General features: G+C 35.5%; 1 long non-coding RNA gene across 1 annotated transcript; it reads right to left on the bottom strand.

Annotated features, from left to right (window-relative positions):
• Nucleotides 1–9,494: 9,494 nt before the first annotated feature.
• LOC141626945 (uncharacterized) lies at nucleotides 9,495–10,718 on the bottom strand. Its single transcript, XR_012536510.1, has 3 exons — nucleotides 10,656–10,718; nucleotides 10,339–10,375; nucleotides 9,495–9,521 (listed from the first exon to the last, which is right to left on the bottom strand). It is a non-coding gene; the product is annotated as an uncharacterized LOC141626945 (long non-coding RNA).
• Nucleotides 10,719–18,706: the final 7,988 nt, after the last annotated feature.

An 18,706-nucleotide genomic window follows, 5' to 3' on the forward strand; every position in this document is an offset into this window, starting at 1 on the left:
ACTAGGTAGTATCCCGTGCTTTGCACGGTCTGTTTTTATATTTTATTACTATAATTGAAGGAAAAAATATATAATTGATATGTAACATTTAATATTATACTTAAAAATAAAATGATTAACCTTTTTCAAATCTTTTTTTTTTACTGATTTACTTCAAAGTATTTTTAAATAAAATATATAAAGTAAGTAATAAACAATGGTTTATAAATAGTATCGTGTATACAACATTTATTTGAGAATAACTAAAAAGATGAATTATGATTCCTATTTTCTCACATCTCTTATAACACAAATGTCCTTAATAATCATTGTTTTTATTGTGATTATTCATATGCACTTCTTGCCACAATGTGCATACCTATTCTTTACCACAATGTGTATACCCATTTGAAATCGTGATAATCTCGTTCTTTTCAATTTGAATTAAATAAAAGAAATTGACCATAGTGTGTATACCCACTTGAAATCATGATATTTCTCGTTTCTTTCCAATTAAACAAAAAAAATTACATACAGATGAACTATGTGGAATTCAATGCTTAAATTATCATGTAAAACCCTCAATTTGCATGATAAGATTTTAAAATTTTGTTATCATAACGCCACTGTACAAAAATATTTAAATAGTATTTTGACAATTTAAAATTTGTATGAATAGAATTTTTAGATACATGCAAAAAATAAATAAAAAATAATGTATATATACATATCCAACTCTTACGTAAATTTGTTTGTATTGTACAACATACATGCATTTAAATTTTAAAAGTGAAGTACATTTCATCTTTGGGGAGTACACATTCATTGAATTTATATTTTAATAACTCTAATGAAATTATACTCATACAGTAGTATTTTTCGCGATAAATCTAAAAAATTTAGTTTCGTAAATTTTCTCAAAATATTTTTAAAATTAACTATATTATTTATTTAATTTAATCTAATAAATAATTTTATTAAATTATTGTTGATGTTGATGCTACATTAATGCTTGTAATTAATAACTAAGTTGTCATTAATGGGTGTATTTAAGGCTGAATATGCCGCGTGTCACATCCACAGCTTCCCAACCCAGTTATTTATATATATATATATATATATATATATATATATATATATATATATATATATATATAGAAGGAGGATTAAATGAGTCCACTCCCCTTTAGGGAGTCCGTAAGTCCAAATCTCAGCCCTTGGATCTTAAAAAATGAAAGGTTAAGATTAGAACAAAATGAAAGGGTGAGCTATAAAAGAGGACTCAAAATCCTAATTTTTCATTTCAGTCATCACACAAATCTCTCAACTTCTCTCTCTACCTCCCATCTCTCTCAAACACAAATCTCTCAACTTCTCTCTACCTGCCCACGACGCCGCCACACAACTGGCCGCCACCACCTACGTTGCCGCCGCTCTCTCCTACTCTTTTTTCATTTTTTTCGAAAATTTCGAAAATCTCACCTGTAGCCGCTGCCTCCCTCTCTCCCCGACACAACCACCACCACCCCGCTCCTGCCACATCCCCTATCACGCCTTTCTTACCGCCACCACCCCGCTCCTGCCACACCCCCTGCCTCGCCGCCTCCACGCCAACGCTGCCGCCTTCCTCCTCCTCTTTCTCTGTTTGTTTTTTAAGATCTGGTGGTTCCAGATTTGATAGGTGGTGGACCATGGTGGTAGTAGTGGTTGTCGTTTTTTTTCTGATTTAGTTTAACTTTTTTTTCCTGATTTTTCTTCAATTGCTGTGGTGGTGGTGGTTGTGGGTGCGGGTTAGATGGTGGCGGAAGAAGTTGCCCTCTTTTTTTTTCCAGATTTGGTGGGTGTTGGGCCTTGGTGGTGTTGGTGGCGGGCCGTGGGTGTGGGTTATGGGTGATTATCTGTTTTTTCAGATTTAGTTAATTCAAGATCTACACTTTTTTTGTTATTGTCGACATTTTTTTTATTTATTTGGTCAGATATACACTTTTTTTCGATCGAAATTGTTGTGGTTGGTGGTCAGAGGGTGGCGAGTGGGTGGTTGGAAGATGGCTAGTGTGGAGGCGGTGGTTGGTGGTCAGAGGTGGTTAAGAACGATATGGATTGAAATTACATGGATAAGGACTAAAATTACACTTCTAACGACTAAATTTATGTAAATTGAAATTAATATATTCAAAATTACTCTATTTAGTATAAAATTTCACAGTCACGGGTTAAAGATTCAATCTTAAAAGAATAACGTTTCATGAACAAGGAAAAATTACAAATGGCCAAAAAATTAAAGTTTCACTCGAACAACATTAAAGTTTCACTCGAACAACATTAAAGTTACATTCATAAATTAGTGAAATTAAATAAATATTAGTCATTAAAGTTTCACTTTAAAATATTAAAGTTTCACTCGTATATCATTAAAGTTACAGTCAAAAATTAATTAAATTAAATAAATACAAGTCTCAATTACATTATTTCATAAAATTGAATTTTTATATTAAAAAATGGGCTAAAAAATTTAAAGTTACATTTTTTTCATTAAAGTTTCAGTCGTAGAACATTAAAATTATATTTTAAAATTAGTTAAATTAAATAAATACAAGTCCCAATTAAATTATTTCATAAAATCAAATTTTTATATTAAAAAATAGGCTAAAAAAATTAAAATTACATTTTTTTTCCATTAAAGTTTCAGTCTAGAACACTAAAGTTATATTCAAAAATACAAAAATTTAAATTTTTATATACAAAATAATTTTAAAAAATTAAAGTTACATATGTTAATAATTAAAGTTACATTTACAGATTAAAGTTTCACTTTTAAAATATTAAAGTTTCAATTTAGATATTGCTTAAAAGTTTTAAATCTCAACCATCAATCTTAGAAGATCAATGGCTTAGATTAGGACTTAGGGACTCACCATTTTAGGTGGACTCATTTGAACTTCACTCTATATATATATATATATATATATATATATATAGAGAGAGAGAGAGAGAGAGAGGCAAGATCCGGTGAGTCCACCTATATTTTTGAGTCCCATGAGTCCACTTATGTATAACACGCTGTACACAAGAATATCACGAATTGAATAACAATATAGTAGTATTTTTTTTCAGATTTGTGGCTGAAAGTTTAAGTTGACGAAAGATGTAGTAGGGTCACAAGTCACAATCTATAAAGACCACTAACGTACCAGAACAAAAAAAAAAATCGAAGTAGGAAGTTTATCCGCAGATACATTCACGGACACCCCAAAATGGAAATTATGGAGTTTATTCGTGGACAAAATGATTACATCATTTAAACATTCCCAAGTCCCTGTAATTCAAACAATATAAAGAGAGTAACGGATTTATAAAGCATACTTGTTCGTAGCAGGAGCGTTCCAGGATATGAAAAATCCCGTGATAAATAACACCAAACCATGCATGACAGCAGTGGAAGGGTAATCTGGCAAAAACAATAAAAGCACAGCATTTAGAGGAATTGTTGATCCCGAGCTTATCTGAGCAAGTATTATCCCGCCACTTCGCAGAACGCCCGACATCCTTGTCCCCAAGCCATCCTCCAAACAAACCTCCTATTGAACCGGCTATAGTAAACAGCCCAAGAAGGAATGATGTTGTTGTGTGAGAAAAGCCTGTTAGCTCCAACCACATCGGAGCAAATGACAAATCAGACCAAGGAAACGAGCCCATAACACCCTGGACCACAATAATTTGGAAAGATGGTATATTTATGACTGATTTGGCTTCATTTACTAATTCAATCATGGAGGAGAAGTAAGAATCGAGAACTGCGTGAATAATTGATGAGATGACTTATTTGTGAGATAATCGACAGTAAATAACCAGTCATTTTGCATTATTCAATGTTATCAATTCCACAGTAACCAGTCAATTTGCAACTATTCAAGAATCGAGTAGTAGTTTGACATATTTTGGTTCAGTGGTGTGATATTGTATAGTATAACCCGTGATATTGTTTAGTACAACCAGTGATATTGTTTATTGTAAGGTTTGATACTGTTTTGTATAACTCGTGATACTCTTTTACTGGACTCACAGACTCAGATACAAGATCACAGGTTATACTAAACAATATCACAGCTTTGTTTTACAAAAAAAAAAAAAAAAAAATTGTAAAAAAAAACGTAATATTTTTGTGTAGAGCGTGTGATACATAAGTGGACTCACGAGACTCAAAAAGATAGAGTGGACTCATGTGATCCTAATTCTATATATATATATATATATATATATATATATATATATATATATATATATATATATATATATATATATATATATATATATATATAAGATTTGTTCTACGTAAAGAATCCTTAGATTACAATAAAAGTCAAAGTAAGCTGGTTGTAGAAAAAAAAACATGCATAATTAGTGGCTTCATATACCCTCGTTCCATTATGTTATTCTAAGTTTCGTAAATAAAGGATTAAAAGGTAAAAACAAATGACTCACTATATTGTTTGTGCTTCTTGCATTACAAACAAATAAATAGAGAGACTATAATATAGTGCAAACCTATGTACTTTTAATACAAAAATTATGAACCGTTAGTATAATATGTTATGCATAAAAGTTCGAACATGAGGTTCTCATGATTTTTATGGGAAGAGGGTTTATATATATATATATATATATATATATATATATATATATATATATATATATATATATATATATATATATATATATATATATATATATAGAAATAGGATCTCGTGCGAACCTAAAGTTCGGTGCGAACTTACGAACTAAAAATCTACCACTAGATTAACTAACTCACAAACACTCCGACATTCACTCATTATCTCTCTCCACCCTATTCCTGCAAACCCCCAGTCCAACACTTAGCCTTCTTATTCCTAATGCTTATCCATCCTCATCGTCATGTCGCCGGAGCTCCGGCATCAAACTCGTCGGTGCGTCACCCCAACTCCACTATCACCGGCGAATCACCCCTCCGATTTTCGTCCTTTTACTTCTTCTTTTCATTCCATCTCCGTCGCTGGCTACCACCATCACAAATGAAGTCAGTCCCGCCATAATCGGTTCATCTAAACAGCAATTGTCCGACAAGGTTATATGGAAAATAATTTTTTTATAAATTCTTCATCAGTTCTTTAAATTTATGATTTGTATTTTAATAAAATAAAAAAATGAGTAAATCCTAAATCTACTAAAAAGGAACTAGATTTGGAAAAAAAATAATCACATTAATGACTTATTCGGAAGATTTCGAGTCGAGAAATGTTCTCGTTGGGTAAGTCTGACTTAATCGGTGGTGGTAATGGTGCTGATAGTTTGCGGCAACGGCGTTTGTGTGGTGGTTATTGCGACGAGACCGATGTAGTGGTCCTGGTGGTGATTCATTTGTTTTGTGGGCCTCTGTGCAAGTAATGGGACTGAGGGCGAATGGTGGTGGATGGCATCGTGCAGTGGTTGTCGGGGAAGGGGATAGTGTGTCGGAATTGGGGTTGTTTGGTGGTATGGGACAATGTGTCAGAGTTGGGGTGGCCAGTTGGGGTCGTCGCCGGAGCTCTCACGATGCCAGGGTGGTAGTGGTCGGGTGAGGGACCGAGAGTGTGGCAGTGCTCGTGGGGATGATAGTGGATGTCATCAATCGAGTGGTGAGTAGTGGAGGCTGAAGGGGTGGCTAGTGGTTTCTGGATACGCGTAATACTACCCCAGGTACACGAGTATCGTGCTATCGATACACAAATTGACTCGTGTATCTAGGTATACTAATTTGTGTACCTGACTTCACTAATTTGTGTATCTGACTAGTCGTCCCACCTCTATAATTCTGATATTATAATTTAATGGCAACTGCCCCTGTTGTGTAATGTCGTAATGTTCAATTCCAGGAGAATCATTTAGCTTGAAAAAATTGTACTACGGATTAACTCTAAACTTTCTAATGTGTCATATACAATAAAAATGGTGATTTGTTTATCATCAAACATCAATTCTTTAATGTAACGTTATTTATAACACTTTCTCGACAATCACGTCACTAACTTAACATTTGACGTCATTTTTAAATTGTTTGGTACTCAATTCGAGAATAATATAATCACTCCATCTTCAATAATCATAGGCAAAATATTTTACTATAATACGTTGGTAAAATAAAATAAAATAAAATTGATTGTGTTTTGGTTAATCGACATAATTAGCAAAAAGTAGTAGGAGTATTAATTAATGACCTATAAAATAAGAATATAAAGAAGACATACTGTATTGAACATTCATTGTGCAATCTCATCAACTCATTTAGAGATTTCGAACAACTACCTTGCTAGATACACTCCTCTAACAAGTTACATACACTCTTTTACCTTGCTAGATACATAAATTTACCTTGCTAGATACACATCTCTAGCAAGCTAGATAACTCTTTTATCTTGCTAGATACACTCATTTACTTTGTTAAATACACTCTTTTATCTTGCTAGATACACTTCTTTACCTAACTAGATAAACTTATTTACCTTGCTAGATACACATCTCTAGCAAGATAGATGCACTTCTTTACTTTGTTAGATACACTCTTTTTCCTTGCTAGATACACTCCTTTAAATTGTCAGATACACTTCTCTGTCATGCTAGATACACTCCTTTAAATTGCTAGATACAAGCCTTTACCTTGATAGATAGATACACTTTTTTAGATACATGTCTTTACCTTTCTAGATATATATTATGATGCAAACCGTAAGAACTACTTAAATACGTAAAATAGTAGTCTAGATACGTAAAATATTACTTGAAAAACCAGTTTAAGTAATTTCAACAACTAACTTATACGCCATTTACGCGCACTTTGATTGGTGTATTACCTTATGTTTGTGCATATCTAGTTACCATCTCATCCAAGCTTAACCTAATTATAACCATAATCAGTAATTTGAGGACACTCAATTTTGGAGTGTAAAACTTTTATTTGCATTTTATCGAAGATTTCAATCAAAAAATGGTAAAACTAATATCACATAACAAAACAGACTAACGTTAACAAAATCATAAGTTTGGTCGATTTCATTGTCACGAAAGACAAATAATTGTAGCTAGCTAGATACACTCCCTTTATGTTACTATATAAATACCTTTATCTAGCTAGATACACTTCTGTAAGTTACTAGATACACACATATAGCTAGTTAGATACACTTTTTTACCTTGCTAGATACACATCTCTATCATGCTAGATACACTCATTTACCTTTCTAGGCTAGATACACATCTCTGATATGCTAGATACACTTCTTTACCTTGGTAGATACACATTTATGACATGCTAAATACACCTTGTCTACTTTCGTCTCATCGTCTTCGATCACTCAAGTCATACACTAATTAATTCTTCACTCTGGTCAGAAATCTCCTGCCGAAATAAACCTTTTCGAAAGCATATAAGGAAACCTCCTGCGAGAATAAACACGCATTATAGCAGAGGAAAACTGAATAATGCATACGCTAATAAAGACATAAAGGGATAATTGCGAAAAGAAATAGAAGCAGCCTACATACGTATCTAAACAGAAGGAAATTATAAACGGTGGATGGAATAGGAATATCATAAGACTGGTAATCAAGAGTAGCGAGTATTAAATAATTACTCTTAAAAATGATGAAAATGCAGAATATGGGATGGGAAATGGGGTGTCTACCCATGGCGACGTCTACAATTTCGGGATCTTAATACAAGAAATGTTCACCGGAAAAAGAGCAAGTGGTGAGACGGTGAGTGAAGGACAATATGTGGAAGACATCAGCCTTTGCTGCAACCCCTTTAATCCTGAAAATGTCATCGAAATGTGCAGCCACATTGTCAACTACGGTTCACAGTTCAGTGTCACCAGCATGTGAATTAACAGCAACCCTTAATTCATTAACCGGTCTGTTTTGATCTTCTAGTCAGCGAGCATATTCTGCATCAAACGCCAAAGCTTCAGCTGCAAGGTGGTAAAACAATAACTTTACGACTGACATTTTTGAACAATAGATCATCATTCCTCAAGCTAGACTTGTTAAAATCTACAAGACCCACACCGCTTTTTAGGGAAATGAACTGGCAATGACAACCAATTTGACAGGTACACCAAGTTTTCTTTGTTTTTGAACCATGAGCAAGAAGAAAAAAAAATGTAATATAGATAAACCACAGAACACAAAATAAGAATCGTGCCATTTTCACCAATTGTCCGTGGATCGATCCCCGAGAACTTGAAATGAAGACTCCTGCAAGACAAAGAATCATGAAGAGCCCGACGCATGAGCAACTATAATTGTGATGAATCGAGGAAAGTAAAGCTTTTAAAAAAGCAATAGAATGGTCGAGAGTAAACTCTTTGTCGGGCCCATTGAAGCACTTGCTCAAGTGGGTTAGCTTAAGTCGGCTATTTTCCAGCTGTTGTACATATGCCTGAATAATGAGAGGGGGAAAAAGATTAAAAAGGCCGCGTGTTGGAACCCAAAAAGAAAACTTAGTTGGGATGTACCACAAGTCCCAAGTTATACAGCATATACCTGTGCAGTTATTTTGATTCCTTGCGCAACCTTGATCTCCTTATGATGCAGATATGTTCCCTAGAAGTACAGACAACAGAGCATCAAGTAAATACACACCGACAATATCATAAACGGAATAAAAACTCGAACTACAAAAACGAGATCAATGGATTTTAAGTGGACTAAAGGCTTTAATGGTGATTTAACTTACCTTGACTCGAGTTCGGTCATTGGGCGAGCCGTTAAGAGAGCGCGGATAGTGGTAACAATTGGGCCCTCCAAATGATAAATCGGCAAAAAAAGCAGCAATGATGAGGTTACCCGCATGCCAAAAACAACAATCCGATCTCCTTCACGGAGAACACCATTTACCAACACAAAGATCTATGGTTATTCCATGGCCCTCGATAACCTTAACCTCCAAAGATAACGTGCACCTTTGAAAAAATAACAACCTCAATAAAGAGAAATCGGATTTTCAAGTAGGAGTGCATATTAATGAGACAGTGGAATTATAAAGAATAAAAACCCGCACTTTGTTCTTTGAATGTAAGTTTCTCAATCATTGTCTTTTCCGACCATTTAACTAACAACAACAAGATATCAGGAATACCTTCCCCATCGCCAAGCGTCGACAACAAAGTATAAGTTAAAACAAAGAATAATCATACTTCATTCTCAAATTAGCTCTCAAACTTGCAGAATTATGGTACCTGATTACACTAGTAGGTACAATTTGAAGGTTTCCCCCATTTCTTTGTTTTTGTAATATAATTAAGTATTTAGACCTTGTTCCTTGAACTGTGTAACAATCTACAAGGGGATGACAATTTAATTAACAATGAACATGAATCCAACAATCTATAAAATGGTAAAATAATCTTAGATTACAGTTAATTACATTGGTGAGCCTCGTATTAAAATCAGAAATTAGATAAGTAACAAATAAAACAAGAATGAACCGAAGAATCGCAAAGATCGTCTCCGTCTCCGAGCTCGCACCCCTGCACTCCAGTAAGTTAAATGTATGTATCTAGTAATTTTAAGAAATGTATCTAGCAAGCTAAATATATGTATTTAGTAGCTTAAAAAAGTGTATCTACCTTGATAAAGGTATGCATCTAGTAATTTAAAAGAGCGTATCCAGCACCCTAAAGGTATTTATCTAGTGACTTAAAGGAGTGTATCTAGCAAGTTAAAGGTATGTATCTAGTAATTTAAATAAATGTATCTAACAAACTAAATATATGTATCTAATAGCTTAAAAGAGTGTATCTAGGAATTTAATGGTATGTATCTAGTAATCAATACACATTCAAACAATTCTTACTCAATACTCATGTTTGTCCACAGTATCACAATTGATCCAAGTGCTCCAGAAAACATAAATGCGGAGTATATCTCGACGTGCATAATTTGGGATACAATCGTTTGGAGTACAACAAATGTGCACGACGCTAGGAACGGAAGGGACTAGCAAGCAAATCAGTGGAATCACACCAGTTTTACGTCCCAGATGCAAATATTTTCCTGATTAAAACCATTTTCTCGCAAACATGAATTACAAATTAGATACCGAGAACATCTAAAGCTTAAACACGCCCATCATAAGAGCATCAACAGCAAAAAGACAGCATAGTTCAGCTTTAGTCTCAGACAAATAACTATATTTCATCTCAGTTAAGGAAAGTGCATCAAAATCGTGAATAAAGCCATCAATTAATTACGCATTCCATCTACACCAACGTCAAATTTCAACAAAACAAGCTATAATTCAAACTTAGCTAATCATCCAGATCATTTTACGATTCAAAACCATACCTCAAATATTCGATCCAAACATCGTCCGCAAAATCTCCTGCATTTTCGCAATTTCAACAACAATAATTTCATCATTTCACAAACTGTAATATAAACCTAATTAGAGAGAAAGAAAAAAAATAATGAAAGGATAGAAAAAAAAATGACCGGCGATCAAATGAATTTAATGCCGGAGATCTGTATGATGTATAATGGTGAAATTAATTAGTGGATTTATTATTAATCGCCGATGAACTGGAGAAATCAATTGCTGGTGGTGTTCACCGGTGGAGAAAAGACAGGAGAAAATGGAGGTCATGGTGACCAAAGATACGTACCAAAGATGGAGATGCGCCAACACTGGTCGCCGGTGATCAGCCGGTGTCGTCGTATCTCATTGCGGCGTGCGCAGCAGTGAGTGAGGATAAATGATGAGAGAGGAGAGCGAAGGGAGGTCGGGGAGTGTACGGAATAGGAAAGGAAAAGGGGTTAATTTTATTATAATTTGTTGACTTTCTTGAGTGAAATACGAGTGTTATAGTCTTAGTTAAATACGGTTAAACTTGAACTTTAGTTCGTACTGACCCCGACCCTATATATATATATATATATATATATATATATATATATATATATATATATATATATATATATATATATATATATATATATATATATATATATATATATATATATATATATATATATATATATAAGGTTACGAACGAGTTAGTTACGGTGCGAACCATACGAACTAGCTTAATTATACTTTTTTTTTCCAGATACATTTTATTCTCTTACTAGATACACTTCTTATTCAAATACATTTTATAACATAAGTAGATACACTTTTTCCACACTAAAATTCTAGATGTACTTTTACACCTTTTTAACACTAATTTTTTTGGAGTTTTAAGAGTAACTCTAAGATACATTTTATACTACTTGCGGATACATTTTATATTATTTGCGGATACACTTTGTGTAAACTGTTACAAGTTTTAACACTAACTCTTAGATACGTTTTATGCTGTTTGTGGATACATTTTATATTTTTTGCGGATACACATGTCATTAAAGCCAGATACACATCTTATCAAACCCAGATACACATCTTATTAAAGTCAGATCGTATTTCCAGATACATTAGCTAGTACCTCTGGATACACATGATATTAATACGGGATACACATGTATCGTGTATTAATACCAAGTGTATCCCGTATCAATACCATGTGTATCTGTGGTGGTATTTTGTGTATCCACTTCCACCACCGTCATCACAACCCCCACCACCACCGCCACCGCCACCACTGCCCCCACCACCACTGCCACCACAACCACTGCCACCACCACTGCCCCCACCACTACCACCACCACTGCTACTGCCACCATTACCAAGCTGACCCGACTAACACCACACCACTATCACCACCATCCCACAAACAACACCGTCAACATCACCCCCACCACCGCGAATGCCACAACCACCACCACTTCTTTTAGCACGGATTTCAACCTCTCCTCAAATTCACCCCTATACTTAGTTCCAGCCACCAGAGCCCCCATATCCAAAGCAATAAGCCTCACATCGGCCAAATTACTCAGAACATCACCACTAACAATTCTTTGAGCGAAGCCTTCACAACAGTCTTACCTACACGCTGCTCCCCGATCAACACAGGGTTGTTCTTGGTTCGTCTATACAGTATTGATACGTGCATTTTATATAGTCTTTTTAAGCCTTTTATGCACGTATTTCCATGTAATTCTCGTAGTTTTATACTACGAAATGCCCCGAATAGTCTACTTTGGTTTGTTTGGCTTTAATTGCAGGAATGGACCCGAAAGTAGCGGAATCATGCCGTTCATTGCCTCTTTAGCTTGCATTTATGGAGATGGAAGAATTGGAGCGGAATTACTACTGCCTCGAGAAGCGTAAAGTGGTCTCGGAAGCTAAATCAACAAAGCAAGGAGCTGGTTCAGCAGTGATTGACTCGATCGAAACCTTTTGTTGGCCAATATGTTCGATCGAGTACTTATGGATGCAGAGAAGACCTCGATCGAGACCCTGCTGTTCTCAATCGAGAGGTGGTATTTTATAGGTCCTCGATCAAGTATATTAATTACTCGATCGAGAGGTTCTGCTCGAAGAGTGTTCGATCGAGGAGTCTAAAAGTACTCGATCGAGCATTTTGTTATCTGATGCGAGATTTTATCGTATAATCTTATTTACTTAATATCCTAGTTTCGAACTTAGGTGAAATAAATATCTTTCCTATATAAAGGAAAGACTTAATTAGGTTTTGGGGATCTTTCATTCACTAATCCTGCAGTATTAAGCAGACACTTTTCTTCTCTTGTTAAACGTTACTTTACTCTCAATTCCGGATCTTAAACTTTTGTAATCTCTCTTTACTCTCTCTATTTAATTTAATTCTCCTTTGCATACTTTATATTATTGTCTTTAATTTATGTTTTAATAGTATTGTTATTAGTTTATGCAATTTCTTCTTATTAATCTTTATATCATGTCTTCTATTATTTCATTAATCTTTGTTGGTTTTATTATCGCCATGAGTGGCTAAATCCCTTAGTGCTAGGATTAGGGAAGCCATGATAGTAAAAAAATGATGTTATAATTAGGTTAAGAGGTTTACATGTGAGAATTGATTCATGACAATATAACTGTAATTGTTTAGTTAAGTGCACGCTTCTAAGTCAATTAACCCGATTAGATTCAGACCTAGATCGGAAGATTGGAATGAATTGACCTGTTATGAACAATAGACTACTCTAATGAGGGCGGAAGCTAAGTTAGTAGTATTTTAGGGTGGATAACGGACCGGAAGGACCTTTCCTTTAGACTTCTCACATTAGACCAACTGACCTTACCTTTAGCAGAATTGTGTGATATCATGGTGAACCGACATCCTGGCATTTCTCTCTCTATTTGATCACATCTTTATTTCATTTTGCCATTTTAATTGCTGTTTCTCTTGTTGCTCTACATTCAGTTCAGTAGTTTAGTCAAAATAAATCAAAACCCCCCTTTGTTACCGTGACAGACTAAGATAACAAGTAGATACAATAGCCTCCCTGTGGATACGATACCCAACTTACCTCTGCTATATTAGTTATAGCCGGTTGGTTTATTTTTTATAGGGTTACGACAGCCTTGTCAAGTATCCTAACCACCCTTCGGATCTCCTCATCACGACCATTTACCGGGTCAAGCTTTCCAGCCTGATCAACTAGATCGCACCCATAAGTCTTAAGAGCTTAGAAAAGTAGTATCTCCTTAAGCACTTTCCATTTTCCTCCCGTCCTTTCCAGCCTGATCAACTAGATCGCACCCATAAGTCTTAAGAGCTTAGAAAAGTAGTATCTCCTAAAGCACTTTCCATTTTCCTCTCGTCCTTCCCTCTTGCCCTCTCCACCTCAGTCTTTACTCGAGCTAGAGCAACAACAACCTCTTTAAACAAGTCTCCCACCTGAGAATCCTCAATAATTCCCAGGACAAGATGATCAGCCGCCAAGTGGGCACCCTAGATACACAAAGTGAATGCTCCGGATACACAAATATAAAAGTGTATCTGACAATACCGGCGAACACACCACCACCAGTCACCCCAACAACCATCACTACCTCTCACTAACACCATTTCTTAACCCATGAACTACCACTACTTACAACCATCGCATCAGCACTGGCCAACCACCACTCCCACCGCTGCCAAGTCTTTAAACAACCACCAGATCACAATCCCTCATTTTATGACCAAATATTCCGACATTAAGCCTGACAACTTTGGATTTTCGATTTTGTTATTCATTTGCAGTGGATCTACAATTTAAATTCCCATCTCAGTTTTAGTTAATACTAAAAGAAACCCCAATTGACAGCCGCACAAATCAGTTGAAGAGTTGAATCATCGTACATTAGAGCTTAAAAATTAGGAGAGGGAGAGGCAGTGATTTGTGGTTTCGATTAATGTGTTTATGCGTGAGGCAAAGAGATAGAAGATAAAGATGGTGGTCTGGTGATAACAGCGGTGGTCTGGTGATGACGGCGGTGGTCTGGTGATGACGGCAGTACTCCAACGACGGTGGCGGTATTGTGGGGCCATCGGCAGTGAAAGTGGTGAGATATGAGAGAAGATGTGTAAAGAGGAGATGGGTGTGTAGGGTTTGGATATTAACAGAAATAAGATATGGGCGTTTGTTATTTTGGTTTTGATATTAAAATTGGCCCATATATACTAGTTCATACGGTTCGCACCGTAATTTAGTTCGCACGGGATTACGATTATATATATATATATATATATATATATATATATATATATATATATGTATATATATATATATATGTATATATATATATATATATATGTATATATATATATATATATATATATATATATATATATATATATATATGTATGTATATATATATATATATATATATATATATATATATATATATATATATATATATATATATACTCCTCTTAACTAAAAGTAAGGAGGGACTACAACTATTCATCAATGAATAGTGTTGAGTGGATGAATAGTTGAACTCCACTGGGCGGGTTTGGGTGTCATTTACGCGGATTGTTGGGCCGAGCTTTGCATTAATTGGGCTGCGGTTGCCTTGAAGCTTGCTTTTGGGCTTTATTATGATTCAGTTGCCTTTGGATTCGGTTTCAGTTTTCTTTGCGTGGTTCTCTCCATTTTCACCATTTTTTTCCACCTTTTCCTCTCTGCTAGTGATGTCAATGGATCGGATTCGGGTCGGGTGAAGTCTCATCCGTCATCCTCCGTCACATTAAAATCTCATCCAACCCATCCGTCATCCATGAAAATTATCATCCGTCATCCACCCATCCATCATCTATGGATGAAACGGGTGGATCGGGCGATAAACGGGTGATAGTGTATTTGTATGCCTAAGACTAAAAAAATGATAAGACTTTTTATTCTTTACAAAAAATTAATTTATCTAATTATTTTAATGTAATTTTTTAATGTGTATTTTCACAAAATATATATTGAAAGTAGAAAAATTAAATATTTTATATCTTAAAAATGTAATACATATATTTTTTTTTTCAAAATAAAAAACAATAAAATCGGGTGGTGGAGGGATGACGGGTGAAATTTCTTCATCCAACTCATCCGTCATCCGTCGTCCGTTTCATCCATCATCCATCCGTCATTTATTAGGTCGGGTTTTCGTCTGTCTTTTAGGATTGGGTGGATCAAATTTTGATCGGGTGCGGGTGAAATTGACATCCCTAACTCCCTACCTTTCATTCTCTTCTCTCATCACTATCAAACGACTCTCAGTCCCTCAGTCCCTCATCACTTTCCACTTCTCTAACACCATTCCATTTCTCCACCGTCCACACCTGTTGGAATAATATCTGACCCAGGCTAAATATCTGACCCAGGCTAACAAACTCTTTCTTGGTTGATTAGTTAGTCGGTTAGATATTTTAGAATGTCCTCACAATCATTGTACTATAAATAGAAGTCAACACTTTGTAATTTATTACACAATTCAATCAATATACTCACATATTATTTACATCGTCTCTCTCCTAAATTCTTTGTCTTACTAAAGCTTCGATCATTCATTAATGGCGTCACTCTACTTCTGCTTCCATGAATTCCTTCATGGTATCAGAACAGGTTAATCCCTGTCTCCGATTATCGATCTTATTTTCAATCAATTCTCATTGCAAAATTCGATTTTCTTATTTTCCCCAATTTTTAGGGTTTCCAATTCGAAAAGACAAAAACACGCATTATTTTTTTATTTCTTTGATTTTCTTTCCATTCAACAATGGCGATTGATTCCGCTGCAACTCCGACTGAAGATTCACTGCTACAAGTCTCCAATTCAGATCTTCTTGTTACTAAACTTGTCGCAAATGTGTTCGACGGCACTGGTTTCAACGGATGGAAGCGAAGCATGGAAATCGCGCTTTCTGCGAAGAATAAGCTAGGTTTTGTTGACGGTTCCATTGCTAAACATGCTACTTCATCTGACAACTTCAAGCTCTGGAAACGTTGTAACGATACGGTATTTTCTTGGATTCTCCAGTCTTTGTCCTCTGATATTGCTCAATCTGTTCTATATTCAAGTTCTGCTAAGATTGCTTGGGATGAATTAGATAGTAGATTCGGTCAAAGTAATGGTGCTCAACTCTATGGGATTCAAAAGAAATTAACTGATTATAGTCAAGGAAATGATAGTATCTCGACTTATTTCACTAAAATGAAACTTGTTTGGGATGAAATTGATGCTATGGGGCTCAATTCTGGTTGTTCTTGTGAGTGTACATGTGGTGCTGCTGCTAAGCGTGAGAAATTTCAACAAGATCAGCGTACTGTACAATTTTGATGGGCTTGAATCTTTCTTACAAAGTTGTGAGAGGGACCATTCTTCTCCAGAATCCTCTGCCTTCCCTGTCCACAGTCTATAACAACTTGCTACAGGAAGAAAGGCAGCGAGAGATACAAAATGAGGTACAATTTCATGCCGAGTCTGCTGCATTTTATGTTAAAAATTACAAGCACAGAGGTCCTACAAACTTCGCACAGCACAATCCTGCACAGCAATACCACAAGCAGGCACATTATCCTCCGCGGCAATACAACAAGCAAGTTCATCCAGAGCAAAAGAGTCCTGATGAACCAAGTGCTAAATTCTGCAATTATTGCAAGAACTATGGTCACTCAATCAAAACCTGCAAAAAGTTGGAATACAACAACAGGAAGAAGTTTGCTAATGCAGTCCAAGGCGGGGACACGGTTGATGGTTCAGCAGCTAGCTCTTCCACTTCAGAAGATATTCCACCTGGTTTATACAATCAGTTGAAAGGCATGATGCACACTGCACAACCTACTGCTGTTCCTAATGCCACTGCTAATTTTGCTGGTATAACATCTTATTCATCTCTTTCTACTTGTCATGAGTCTTGGATTTTAGATAGTGGTGCTAGTGATCATATGTGTGCTAATATAGAGCTGTTTTCTGATGTTAAAACCATTGCTAAGCCTTTCTCCATTTCCTTGCCTACTGGTCAAATAACTACTATTACTTCTATGGGCAGTGTACCTATAAATTCTAACCTTACACTTCAAAATGTTCTATATGTTCCATCTTTAAAGTTTAACTTGCTTTCAATTGCTAGATTAACTAAACAATTAAATACAACCATCAGTTTTTCATCTACCAACTGTTTTATGCAGGGCTCTTCTATGAAGATGCCACTGACTCTTGGTAGTATGCACAATAACCTCTACATCCTACCTCATCAATCTGGCCACAATGCTTCTATCAATACTACCTCATGTTCTTTTTCTACTTCTAATGTTGTTCCAATGGTAAATTCTGTTAGTGTTTGGCATTCTCGATTGGGCCACTTGCCATTGTATAAGCTGAAGAATTTTGAATTTTGTAAACTTTCTGAAATTAATAAAAGTGAGTTTTTGTCTTGTTCTATTTGTGCTAAAGCTCGACAACATAGATTCTCTTTTTCAACTAGTCACATACAAACCACCGATGCTTTCTAACTTATTCACATAGATCTTTGGGGACCCTATCATATCCAAACCTACAATGGTTACAAATATTTTTTAACCATGGTTGATGACTTCACTAGAACTACTTGGGTGCATTTGTTGACTTGCAAAAGCAGTGCTTTTGACTACATTAAGAATTTCATTGCTCTTGTAAAGACCCAGTTTAACAAGAATATTCAGGCTGTCAGGTCAGACAATGCCTTAGAGTTAGGTTCAAGCCATATGACCAGAGATTTCTTCCTTTCCCATGGCATACTACACCAAACTTCATGTTTCCACACCCCACAACAAAATGGAGTGGTGGAGAGAAAGCACAAACATCTTCTAGAAACTGCAAGAGCACTAATCTTTCAATCTAACCTGCCCAATAAATATTGGGGTGATTGTGTCTTAACTGCTACTTACTTAATCAACAAACTTCCCACAAAGATCCTAAACAATAAATCACCTTATGAACTTCTTTTCAAAAAACAACCTAATCTTTCCCATTTAAGATCTTTTGGATGCTTATGTTATGCCACTACACCCAAACCTGGTAGAGGTAAGTTTGATCCAAGAGCAACACCATCCCTATTCTTAAGATATCCTTTTGGCAAGAAAGCCTATAAACTTCTAAACCTAGAAACCAAAGCAATTTTTATCTCCCGAGATGTAGTTTTCCATGAAACCATTTTTCCTTATGTCCTGGATACTTATAATACTTTTCTTCCTATTTCTCACATTTCCCATATTCCCTCTGAATCATTAGAATCACCTGTTGTTTCTACCTCAGGTGCACCTACCCATATTACCA

This window comes from Silene latifolia, chromosome Y (assembly GCF_048544455.1).
Source record: "Silene latifolia isolate original U9 population chromosome Y, ASM4854445v1, whole genome shotgun sequence".
Classification (NCBI taxonomy): domain Eukaryota; kingdom Viridiplantae; phylum Streptophyta; class Magnoliopsida; order Caryophyllales; family Caryophyllaceae; genus Silene; species Silene latifolia.